This window comes from Triticum urartu, chromosome 2A, assembly GCF_056163025.1.
Source record: "Triticum urartu cultivar PI428250 chromosome 2A, HENAU_Tu73, whole genome shotgun sequence".
Lineage (NCBI taxonomy): Eukaryota > Viridiplantae > Streptophyta > Magnoliopsida > Poales > Poaceae > Triticum > Triticum urartu.
In genome coordinates, this window is record NC_141874.1 from 447318064 (window position 1) to 447331549 (window position 13486).

The window sequence follows — 13486 nt, forward strand, 5'->3', positions numbered from 1 at the left end:
TGGTCATCGGAGGGCCACCAGGGGGCCCATGAGGTAGGGGGGCGCACCCAGGGGGGTAGGGAGCGCCCCCACCCTCGTGGGCAGGGTGTGCCCCCCTGGTGAACTTCTTGCGCTCATTATTTTTATATATTCTGAAATTGACTTCCGTGAAGTTTCAGGACTTTTGGAGCTATGCGGAATAGGTCTCTAATATTTGCTCCTTTTCTAGCCCAGAATCCCAGCTGCCGGCATTCTCCCTCTTTTTGTAAACCTTGTAAAATAAGAGAGAATAGGCATAAGTATTGTGACATAACATGTAATAATAGCCCATCATGCAATAAATATCGATATAAAAGAATGATGCAAAATGGACGTATCATTCGGCGTCCTGGAAACTAGGGTACCCAGACTTGCCTGCCTGCAGCCCACGGCATGGCACCCTTGATGGCCTGGTACAGCCCACCTGCAATACCACCAAGACAAGACCCTCGCGAGGGGCCAGGCCTCGCGAGGCAGACAACACCAAGACCTCCCAAGGGAGTGGCCTCCCCAAGCGGCTTCTCGAGGAGTGGAGATTTCTATGCAGGTACCCAGCCTCACGAGGCTGCGATGACGTCAGACTTGACGACCAAGGCCAGGCGGGCGTAGAGGAGGCAGTTTCCTCTTTGGTGCTAAGGAGGCAAGGACATGTGTGGGTTCCCAAGGAATCTCCCAAAGGTTTCCATTCTGGTGCTACAAGACCAAGACCACGGGCTTGGCAAGACCGAGGTCATCACCGAGCCCACCGCTGCGTCACGACCAGAAGCTTTGCAGGCGAAGACCACCTTTCATCAGGGTTAGATGTACTACTTGTCCCCTTTCAAATTGGTCATTGTGGGCTCCCTTCCCGCCTAAGTTTTGGGGAGAGGACCAATGCCACAATAAATATAGGTTAACCACCACCATAAAGAGGGATTGGATCCTTTCCACCCTCGCGAGGCTGTTCATCCACTGTACTAGTTCATCCTCTACCCCTCATGAGGCCAATCACTACAAAGCATGAGTAGGGTTTTACATCGCAAGGTGGCCCGAACCTGGGTAAACTATCGTGCATTTGCTTCCTCGCCCTCAAGGATCCGGCTAGGCTAGGCTGTGTGGGCAACGAGATCTAAACAAGAGAGGTTGAAACCTTCGTACACGCCTTAGAGTTAGAACCTTCTTGGGTCTACGGAGCCATGAATCTGACATTTGGCACGCCAGGTAGGGGCGTGTCAAAGTTTCCTCCTCTGACAAACATGCGTCACCCTCGTCTCGCGGCACCCATGGCAGGCGCGGCCCTGCGGGCGTGGCCGCCCGAGGCATACGGGAGCATTGCGGGTCACCTGGCTTTCACCCCCGATCTACGGCGAGTGTAGTGGCCCATGAAGTTCAGGCCGACGTTGCCCCCGCGATAAGATGGCGTCGCAGACCCCAAAGGGTTCCTCCGGTCATGCGCGCAGGCCATTGAGGTGGCGGGCGACGACAAGGCCATAGCAAACTGGTTTCCCCTCACCCTCATATAGGCCCCTGGATCCTGGCTCCGCGGCCTCCAGCGCGCCTCGATCTCTTCTTGGGTGGAACTCTGCGACCAGTTCATCACGCGCTTAGCGGCTGCAGCGCCCCCACGCAGTCACATGCATCATCGGCGGGTCACAGGCGCCTGCGCCCGGTCGCCACTTCAAGCAGCTTCTCCATCAGCAAGGTGTCGTCCGGCCACAATGCGGGGTGACACAGCGCCGTGCAGGGCCAGAGACCGCCATCACCTTCGATTCCAGAGATCACCCCAAGGCCACGACCGTGGCGGGTTCCCTCCCCATGCTATGTACTTCCACCATTAGCAACTTCGCTGTGACCAAGACCCTCATCGACGGAGACGCCGGCCTGAACGTCGTCTCGGTGGAAACCTTCGATTTTCTTCAAGTGTCGTATGATTAGCTACTCCCCACCCGACCTTCCTCGGGGTGGTCAAGGACTCGCTGTCAGGACCCCGATCCTAAGTCACACCGATCTAGCATGTAACACATCATATCACTTTGCGGCCTCATGCACGGTATTCCCACGGGTGCCACCTTACCTGGCCCGGGACCGTTTGCGCCTTTTGGCTCACCTATATGATAGTGTCGCTAGCATCCATATTACAAAGAACCCGGGCCGACATGGCTAGTCATGAACCCAAAGCGGCACTAACCCATGGGGACAGGCATACATGAATCAACTTCGAGCATGTCGGTCAACAGCGTGTGAATCCGGGCTGTAGCACTGGGCTAACAGGACTCCAGTAACCTGGGCTGTAGTAGGCTAGGAAGGACTCCGGATGTCACCGCGTGACATTTCCCCGAAGGGACAGACACAGGAATGAAGTGAAACACATGCCGGCCAGTCAAGCGTCCTGAGCAGTAGTGCTGGGCTAGCAGGACTCCGGTGAACCGGGCTGTAGCGGACTACTATGGCTCAAGGAAGCACTAGACTACATTTCCCCATAAGAGAGGCTGCCAAGGATAAACAACTAGATTGTCGGATCCCACACATACCAAGCATTTCAATCATACACACAATATGCTCGATATGTGTAAATACAACATGGCATCACAACATAACTCTACGACTCAAAGTATTTATTCATTAGGCTCCGAGGAGCAAGATATTACAAACATGGGTCTTATGACCCAACAAACAGAGCATACAAGCAACAAGCACATGCGGAAGCTTAACTTGTCTGAGTACAGACAACTACAAATGAAGAAGGCTGAGAAGCCTGACTATCTACCAGATCCTGCCGAGGGCACAAGATCGTAGCTGAGGTATCAAGCTAAACATCGAAGTCCATGCGGAACTACTAGCGAGACTGAAGCCTCTCTGCAAAAACATAAATTAAGCAAATGTGAGTACAATTGTACTCAGCAAGACTTACATCAGAACTAAGTACATATGCATCGGTATCAACAAAGGGGTGGTGGAGTTTAACTACAGCAAGCCAGCTTTGACTCGGTGGCTAACCTGAAATACGACTGCAAGCAACTCTTTTGGGGTGGCGCACACGAGTCCACATATTCACCATTCAATACACCACTATGGATCCGCTCCCGTCTCCCTACGGGAAGGCCATCCATAGCACTCACACTTATCTTGCGAGTTTTAAAGTATCCACTTTCACTTGTCTATGAACTGTTATAGGCAACCCAGAAGTCCATTACCGCGGACACGGCTATTCGAATAGATGATGTTAACCCTGCAGGGGTGTACTTCTTCACACACGCTCTCACCACTTACCGCCGTTTACACGACATGTACTCGGCAACCTTCAAGCGGAAGCCCAACGAGGGTGTCGGCCACGGCCTACCTAAACACTCAAGTCTCTAGTCCAGGTTTATCGCCTATCCAGGTTCCATCCGCAGGGAGTCCGGTCGAGGTTTCCACATACGGCCCCGAACTATGTGTACAGGGTTCCGAGACACCAAACGAGCGCCCGGCATGCCCGGCCACGGTGTATCTACCGCAACATAGCCCACCCCTGGGGTTAGCGCTACGCACGGCCGCCAACACATAACCTATAAACACCAGAAACTAGTTGCAACTCCTAGACAGAGTACTAGGGTGATTAAGAAGCCGAGAGGGTCCATTGGTTTCGGGCCCAATGCGTGGTAGTAACTGTTTCATGGATCACAAACACAGAACTCAGTTCCTGAGGACGGCTTCAATGAGACAACCCACCATGTACTCCTACATGGCCTCTCACCGCTACCTTTACCAAATCGTGTTCACACATTTAGCTCTCAACAGTAGGACATGTTCACACACCTCCGATTCATTCCCGATGAATCAGACCTGACACAACTCTATGCAATAGCAGGCATGACAACAAGCATGAATGAGTAGGCACATCAGGGCTCAAACAACTCCTACTCATGCTAGTGGGTTTCATCTATTTACTGTGGCAATGACAGGTCATGCAAAGGATAAAGGGGTTCAGCTACCGCAGCAAGTAACAGATGAATCGTTGTTGTCCTAATGTAGTAAAAGAGAGCAGGAGCGAGAGAGTGGGATTGTATCGGAATGAACAAGGGGGTTTTGCTTGCCTGGCACTTCTGAAGATATTATAGCTCTTCATCGGTGTCATCGAACCCATCGTCGAAACCACGTCTATTGAGAGGGGACAAATACCAGCAACAGGAGAAAGAAACACAATCAATGCAATGCACAATATGATGCATGATCATGACATGTCAATATGCTATGGTTTGAGCTAATGCAACTAGCAACATGTTAAATGGAGTTGGTTTGAACCCTAGGTTCAAATTCAAACTCCATATGCGAGAGTTTAACTTCCATTTATATGAATTGGCCTAATCAGCAGCCATAAGTTGTTCTAACATGCATGAAAATGGCACAGATGGATTCCTTGAATTTTTCTGATAATTTTTCATATATAACTTATTTCATTTGGAGTTACGGTTGATTTTCTATGATTTTTAGAAGTTTTGGTAATTTTCAGGAATTTTCCTATATAAGAATAAATCCATAAAATGAGTTACTGCGTCAGCATGACATCACTGCGATGTCAGCGGTCAACGGGCGCGGTCCAGGTCAACCCTGACCTGTGGGGCCTACTGGTCAGTGACACACCACTGGCATGAGTCACTGACGTGTGGGGCCGGTCAAAGGCCATGTCAGCAAGTCAAACTGACGTGTGGGACCAGCTGGGTTAATAACTAATCTAAACAGAACATTAAGTTAAACTGAACAGGCACTGGGCCCACATGGCAGTGGCTCTTGGGAGTTTTAGCAGGGTCATTAGCACTAATTAAGTCAGCGCCACGTCAGCTTGCCGGAGCTTGGCCGGCGGCGACCAAATACACGGCGGGGTTTCGCCGAAATTGCTCGGGTTTCTTGTGCAGGTCACCGTTTGGCGCACTGGGGACACCAGGAGGAAGCCCTCACTCGGCCGCATCCAGCAGAGGCAGCAGCAGGGCGCAGGGTGGCCGAAGCTCGCCGGAGCAGAGCTTGCGGCGGCGCCGGAGTTCGGGCGGAGAGGGAAAGAGGGCTACGGTTCATGGCAGGGCGAGGGAGTGCATGCATTAGGCTCCTGAGGGCGCACTGAGTGCAGTGGTGCGCTCGAACGCGTGTTTGCACGGCAGTAGCCATGACGGCGACATGGCCGGCGGCGAGGAGCGCTCAGGCTCGAAGGGGGCGGTGGCTACGCGGCGTAATCGAGCACGGGAAGTAGAGGGCTAGGTAGAGGAGCTCACGACGGATCCAGAGAGCTGGTCGGAGACCTTGGGGAAGCGCGGACGGTGGCGAATGACGGTGGCAATCTCCGGTGGCCGAGGTTGAAGAAGACGACGCCGAGGACGAAGCAGGGCTTCCCGGCTCGCTTGGCTCGGTGCAGAAGGCGTAGGCGACAGTGGCGGAGCTTCCACGCAACACGGGAAGGCGAGAGGGGGTCGGGGAGCGCGGTGGTTCATGGCGGCGCTTCCATGGCCGCGTCGGCCGTCGCGGGAGAGAGCGAGGGAGAGGAGGGGAGAGTGAGCTGCGTGAGAGGGGAAGGACCAAGGGGCTCGGGCATTTCCAAGCGCGTCCGATCGGAGTGGGGAGGAAGCAGGAGGTGGCTTCGCCTCCTGTGTGTGCGCCACGCCGTCGTCCTCCTGGCAAAGGAAGGAGACGACTGGCGCCTGGCTCTGGTGGGCTGGGCCGTGCTGGGCCGTGTCAGGTGAGCGCCAGGTGATCTCTTCTCTCTCTCTCTTTTCTAATTCTTTCTGTTTGGCATTTTCTGTAATTTGTTTTGATTTAGTTTTAGACACTAAATCATTTTTGTTGCTTCTGATAATTCTTGTAGGGACTAGTTGGATTGTTCCAAAGCCCTTCACCAAAGATCAGAATTATTGGACATATATTAATTAATTAATAAATATATATCCAATGCAAATAGTTATTGATTTAATTCAAAGGCCCAAAATAAATATCTCTGAGATTCCAAAAATATTGTTTTAAGTTTTACCTCTTGCCAATATTTTCAGAGACTAAGAGGAACATTTTCTTGGACTTCTTTGAAAAGATTTTAATGTTGATTATTTTTGAAGTGATTTATGAGGGTTTCAACTAACCTCAATTCAACTTTCAGAATTTAGACATGATGCATGATGCTCACTCAGGTAATTAGCTACAAGCAAATTCTAGGGCTGTGACACTCGTCCACTCCCTTGGGGTAGATACGCTTCCCCGTCACCTTCGGCACGCGCAACAACTACCACACCGAGCTCATCGACTTTGACGTTGCCCACATCGGCCTCCCGTACAATGCCATCTTGGGGTATCCGGCCCTCGCCAAGTTCATGGCGGCTACCCATCCGGCTACAACATTGTCAAGATGCTAGGCAGCAGCAGCGTCATCACGGTTGTCGGGGATGCGGAGGATGCGATCTGGGTGCTCAAGCTTGCCTACAGGGCTGCAGCCGCTTCATGCCCTGCCGCCACGGATGCCGCGGTGGCTCAGGAGGCCATGCCCATAAAGAAGAAGTAGTTGTTCTCGCAGGACCGGGTTGAGACGAAGCAGGTGCCAGTCGACACCGGTGGCTCAGGCCCCACCTTCACCATTGGTTCAGGCCTTCCCCGGACTAGGAGCAAGCGCTCGTTGCCTTCCTGAGGGCAAACAAAGATGTATTTGTGTGGGAAGCGTCAGACATGGTCGGTGTCCCGAGGGAGGTTATTGAGGACCACCTAATGGTGTGCCCTGGTGCATGCTCGATCAAGCAAAAAGCATGGCATCAGGAGCAAGAGAAGCAGGCGTTCATCGTCAAGGAGGTCGGCAAGCTTCAAGAGGCCGTCGTCATCCGGGAGGTGCGGCACCCAGATTGGTTGGGCAATCCTGTGATCATCCCCAAGAAAGGTGGGAAGGAGCACATGTGCGTCGACTTCACCAGCCTCAACAAGGCCGTCCCTCAAGATCCTTTCCAGCTCCCGCGTATTGACTAGATCATGGACTCCACCGCTGAGTGCGGTTTGCTATGCATCTTGGATGCTTTCTCGTGATATCATCAAATCAAAATGGCAACAGAGGATGTCGAGAAGGCAGCTTTCATCTCCCCGTGCGGTGTGTACTGATACATCTCCAACGTATCATGCTATTATATTATCAATCTTGGATGTTTTATAATCATTTTATAGTCATTTTATATCATTTTTGGTACTAACCTATTGACATAGTGCCAAGTGCCACTTGTTGTTTTTTCCATGTTTTTACATCGCAGAAAATCAATATCAAACGGAGTCCAAATGCCATGAAACTTTATGGAGAATTTTTATGGGCTAGAAGGAACACAACGGGCCCTGGCTGCGCCTGGGGGTGCCCCGTGGGGAGCACAACCCACCAGGGTGAGCCAGGAGGCCCAGGCATGCCCTGGTGGGTTGTGCCCACCTACGGTGCCCCCCGAACCGCCTCTTTTCTCTATAAATACCCCAATATTCCCAAAACCCTAGGGGAGTTGATGAAATATTGATCCAGCCACCGCAGAGTCAGAACCACCAAATCCAATCTAGACACTATCTCGGATGGGGTTCACCACCTCCTTTGGTGCCTCTCTCTGATGATGCGTGAGTCGTTCTTTGTAGACCTTCGGGTCCATAGTTAGTAGCTAGATGGCTTCCTCTCTGTCTCTCTCTCTTGATTCTCAATACAATGGTCTCTTGGAGATCCATATGATGTAACTCTTTTGCGGTGTGTTTGTTGGGATCGATGAACTTTGAGTTTATGATCAGATCTATCTTTTTATATCCATGAAAGTATTTGAGTTTCTTTGATATCTTTTATGCATGATTGCTTATAGCCTCATATTTCTTCTCTGATATTTAGGTTTTATTTTTCCAACTTGATCTATTTATCTTGCAATGGGAAGAGGTGCTTTGTAGTGGGTTCGATCTTACGGTGCTTGATCCCAGTGACAGAAGGGGAACCGACACTTATGCATCGTTGCTACTAAGGATAAAACGATGGGGTCTATCTCTACATAGATAGATCTTGTCTACATCATGTCATCGTTCTTACTGCATTACCTCTTTCTCATATTATTTGCCTTTGCGATCTACTTTTATTTGCTTTTATTTTCAGATCTGTTAATCCAAAAACCCAAAAATACTTTGCTGCACTTTATTTTATTTGCGATCTATTTATTCAATCTATTACAACTTTCTCCCGTCACGCACCAATTTCTGGCACCATTACCTGAAAGGCATTGACAACCCCTTTAACACGTCGGGTTGCGATGTTATCTGTGTGCAGGGGCTGTTTATGTTGTGTTGCTTGGTTCTCCTACTGGTTCTATAAGCTTGGTTTCATATCTGAGGGAAATACCTAGGGCCGCTGTGCTGCATCATCCCTTCCTCTTTCGGTAAATACCGACGTAGCTTCAAGTGACATTAAAAGGAATTTCTTGTGCCATTGCCGGGGAAGATCTTCAACATATACCAGGTTCCTAATCACAAATCTCATCTCCTTGCAATTTACATTATTTGCCATTTTCCTCTCATTTTCCTCTCCCCCACTTTACAAAAAAATGCCGTTTTATTCGCCTCTCTTTTTCGTTCGCCGTTTTCTCGTCAGATCTATCCTTTACTTGCAATCATGAGTGATTTTGGTATGGCACCAACAGATGATGACTTAACTCCTAAAATTGGACGTACGAGCAATCTGGATGCTAAAATTTTTATTTTGGGGCAAGGGAATGTTATGGGAAAAGAACATATCCAAGAATTTTTCAATTGTGTTGGGAATCTAAGTCTAGATGATGCTCCTATACTTAAAACTACTAGATCTTATGTGGTTGCTATTTCAGCACTAGTTCTGAATCTTGAAAGTAAATTTATACGTACCCATCCTACTTTGCAAATATTTTTTTGAGCTTCCCGTTATAAAGAATCCTAGGGCTAAAAAGTTGGCCACTCTCGTTCTTATGAATGAGTTTGACTACATAATATGGGAAGCTAGGGAAATCTTTGATTTTTATGGTATGAATCGTAAAAAACCTATGATAGATGAAATTCTTTACAATAGTGATTATGATTTAAGACATTTTCGTCGGGATAATAAAATCTTTGATGAGAATCTCAAAAAGGAAGTCCCCGTTCTAGATATAATCCAACAAGTTTTCAATAATGTTAACCAACATTACTCTTGGATTGTTACGGGGAATCCAAGAGGTTATGATGAACATCAACTTAGGAATGCTAAGGTCTCTATGGATAATATGTTTTATGTTCTGTTTACAAAAGCCCATGATGAAAGCACCTCTAAGAAGGTTAAGAACAAAGACGACAAAACTTAGATCCTTGCTTTATGCCTAGCTAAGGGCGTAAAACTATAGCTCTTGTTGGGAGGCCACCCAATGAATAAAATTTATTTTTGCTTTTTGCTTCCTGTTTTTGAGTGTCATAACAATTATGCTACTGTTATGATTGTGTTTTTTATGTTTTAATTAGTGTTTGTGCCAAGTAAGCCTTTAGGATCTTCTTGGGTGATAGTTGTTTGATCTTGCTGAAAAAACAGAAACTTTTGCGCTCACGAAAATAATTTTCAGTTTTTACCAAAGAGGGGTAAAATACCCATTCCACTTGCAGTAGATCAATATACAAATTTCTCAGGTGGCCTATTTTTTTCATAATTTTTGGATTTACAGAAGTATTTGAAATAGTCAGATTGCTACAGACTGTTCTGTTTTGATAGATTCTGTTTTCTTTGTGTTGTGTGCTTATTTTGATGGCTCTATGGTTTTCTTTGATGAATTTTTGCCATAGAAAAGTTGGAATACAGCAGATATAATGCAATAACAAAATATGAATTGGTTTGATACAACACTTATAGTAGTGATTTATTATTTTCTTATACTAACGGATCTCACGAAGGTTTTTGTTGAGTTTTGTGTGATTGAAGTTTTCAAGTTTTGGGTTATCTTATGATGGATGAAGGAATAAGGAGTAGAAAAGCCTAAGCTTGGGGATGCCCCGACATCCCAAGCTATTATCCAAAAATGAGCAACCAACTAACCATGGGGATGCGCTCAAGTGGCATCCCCTCTTTCTTCTAACGACCATCGGTATTTTACTCGAAGCTATATTTTTATTTGTCACATACTATGTGTTTTGCTTGGAGCGTCTTGTATGATATGAGTCTTTGCTTGTTTTATTTTGTGTTTTAAGTCTTGATCCCTTGCGAGATACACCTATTTGAGAGAGCCAAAATTATGTCATGACTTGTTAGAATTGCTCTCTATGCTTCACTTAGATTTTTATGAGCTATGGACTTGCTCTAGTGCTTCACTTATATCTTTTTGAGCATGGTGTGCTTTAGTATTTTTGAGTAAATGCTCTCCTTCTTCACTTTGATTTATTTGAGAGTTAGTAAAATTTTCAAGAAATTCTCTCTTGCTTCACTTAAATAAATTTGAGAGAGAAAATTTATGTTCATGATCTTCACTTATATTTGTTTGAGCTTGTCAAAAGCAACACATGAAAATTAGTCCCAAAGTGATAGATATCCAAGAAGGATATAATAAAAACTTTCATGAAGATCATTGGACAAAATAAACTTGATTCTTAGTAATAGTTTTGAGATATGATGATGTGATATGTGAGTCATCTTGATGAGTAATTATGCTTTAGTAAGAATATTGGTGTTATGGTTTGTGATTCCCTATGCAAGCACGAAAGTCAATAGTTATGCAATGAAATTATATCCTACTTATGGTGCATTATTCGGTGTTAGTTATGCTTAATGCTCGCTTATGAGATTATTCGTTTCTTGGTTGGTCGCTTCTCAGTCTTTTGCTAGCCTTCATTTTGCACTAAGTATGATCACTACTTGTGCATCCAAAAACCTTTGAACCAGTTTTGCCACACGGGTTCACTATATCTACCTATATGTGGTATTCTTTTGTCGTTCTAAGCAAATTTGCATGTGCCATCTCTAATTTTCAAAAATAAACTTCTCTTTTGTGTGTTCGTTTCGCTCGCGGAGCGGTGTTATTCTCAAGATGAGTGTTTATTCACTTGTCATTGCACGAGAGTAAGGCAAAGGTATTAGGGATGCCCAGTCCTGAAATAAAAAAATGAATTTACTTTATGTTGTCAAATAATAAATTCCTTGGAAAGTGTTGGTATGAAAGGCACCCGGTACGGTTAGCCATGGAAAGTGAAAGTATGGTGGAAAATGAATAAACTTTATTTTCTGTTTGGGATCCGCCTATGATATATCTAGCATGGAAAGTGTTGGGAATTCTAAGTCATTTTCGCTGGTGGGATGAATACACCTCCCAAAATGTTTTTATCTCTAAGTTTTTTTGCTTTGAGCTCTGGCATCACTACAAATCCCTACTTCCCTCAGCGAAGGGCCTTTCTTTTACTTTATGCAATTTTTATTTTTAAATTTGAGTCTCCATCTTCTCTTATAGAAGCACCAACTAGGAGGCAATATGATCGTACTTCAGTATTGGGTGTAGCTAATATGCGAGTGTGTTTCATGAATGGATCAATGATTGAGCATGATGGGCTAGGGATACCTTACTTTAGCGCTGATATTTTGAAGACATGGTTGCTTGTTGATATGCTTGAGTATTTAAATTATCATGTCAAAACTAGACTATTGCTCTGAACAATATAAAAGTCCAAATGTCCATGCTATAAAGAAAGAAATATGATTTGACATGTTAGGCAACATTCCACATCAAGAATTCTGTTTTTATCACTTCCCTACTCGAGGACGAGTAGGAGTTAAGCCTCGGGATGCTGATACGTCTCCAATGTATCTATATTTTTTTATTGTTCCATGCTATTATATTAACAATCTTGGATGTTTTATAATCATATTATAGTCATTTTTTGGTACTAACCTATTGACATAGTGCCAAGTGTCAGTTGCTGTTTTTCCATGTTTTTTTACATCGCAGAAAATCAATATCAAACGAAGTCCAAATTCCATGAAACTTTACGGAAATTTTTTATGGGCCAGAAGGAACACAACGGGCCCTGCCTGCGCGTGGGGGGTGCCCCGAGGGGAGCACAACCCACCAGGGCGCGCTAGGACGCCCAGGCGCGCCCTAGTGGGTTGTGCCCACCTCAGGTGCCCCCCGGACCGCCTCTTTGCTATAAAAATACCCCAATATTCCCAAAACCCTAGGGGAGTCGAAGAAATATTGATCCGGCCACCGCAGAGTCCAGAACCACCAAATCCAATCTAGACACTATCTCGGATGGGGTTCACCACCTCCATTGGTGCCTCTCCGATGATACGTGAGTAGTTCTTTGTAGATCTTCTGGTCTGTAGTTAGTAGCTAGATGGCTTCCTCTCTCTCTCTCTTGATTCTCAATATAATGGTCTCTTGGAGATCCATATGATGTAACTCTTTTGCAGTGTGTTTGTTGGGATCGATGAACTTTGAGTTTATGATCAGATCTATATTTTTATATCCATGAAATTATTTGAGTTTCTTTAATCTCTTTTATGCATGATTGCTTATAGCCTCGTGTTTCTTCTCTGATATGTGGGTTTTGTTTGGCCAACTTGATCTATTTATCTTGCAATTTCTTTGTAGTGGGTTCGATCTTACGGTGCTTGATCCCAATAACAGAAGGGGAACCGACACGTATGTATCGTTGCTACTAAGGATAAAACGATGGGGTCTATCTCTACATAGATAGATCTTGTCTACATCATTTCATTGTTCTTATTGCATTACTCCGTTTATCCATGAACTTAATACACTAGATGCATGCTAGATAGTGGTCGATTTGTGGAGTAATAGTAGTAGATGTAGGCAGGAGTCGGTCTACTAATCTTGGACCTGATGCCTATGTAATGATCATTGCCTGGATATCGTCATGAGTATTTGAAGTTCTATCAATTGCCCAACAGTAATTTGTTCACCCACCGTTTGCTATTTTTCTCGAGAGAAGCCACTAGTGAAACCTACGGCCCCCGGGTCTCTTTCTCATATTATTTTCCTTTGCGATCTACTTTTATTTGCTTTTATTTTTAGATATATTAATCCAAAAACCAAAAAATACTTTGTCGTACTTTATTTATTTGCGATCTATTTATTCAATCTATTACAACTTTCTCCCTTTATGCACCAATTTCTGGCACCATTACCCGAAAGGGATTGACAACCCTTTAACACGCCGGGTTGCGAGGATTTGTTATCTGTGTGCAAGGGCTGTTTATGTTGTGTTGCTTGGTTCTCCTACTGGTTCGATAACCTTGGTTTCATATATGAGGGTAATACCTACTGCTGTTGTGCTGCATCATCCCTTCCTCTTTGGGGAAATACCAACGTAGCTTCAAGCGACATCATGTACTGCTACACCTGCATGCCCTTTGGGATGTGGAACGTTAGCGCCACTTTCCAGCGACTGATGCACATAGCGCTCGGGCCGCAGTTGGGGAGGAATGCGGAGGCATACGTCGATGACATCATGGTCAAGTCAAGGGAAGAAAGGATAGTGATCA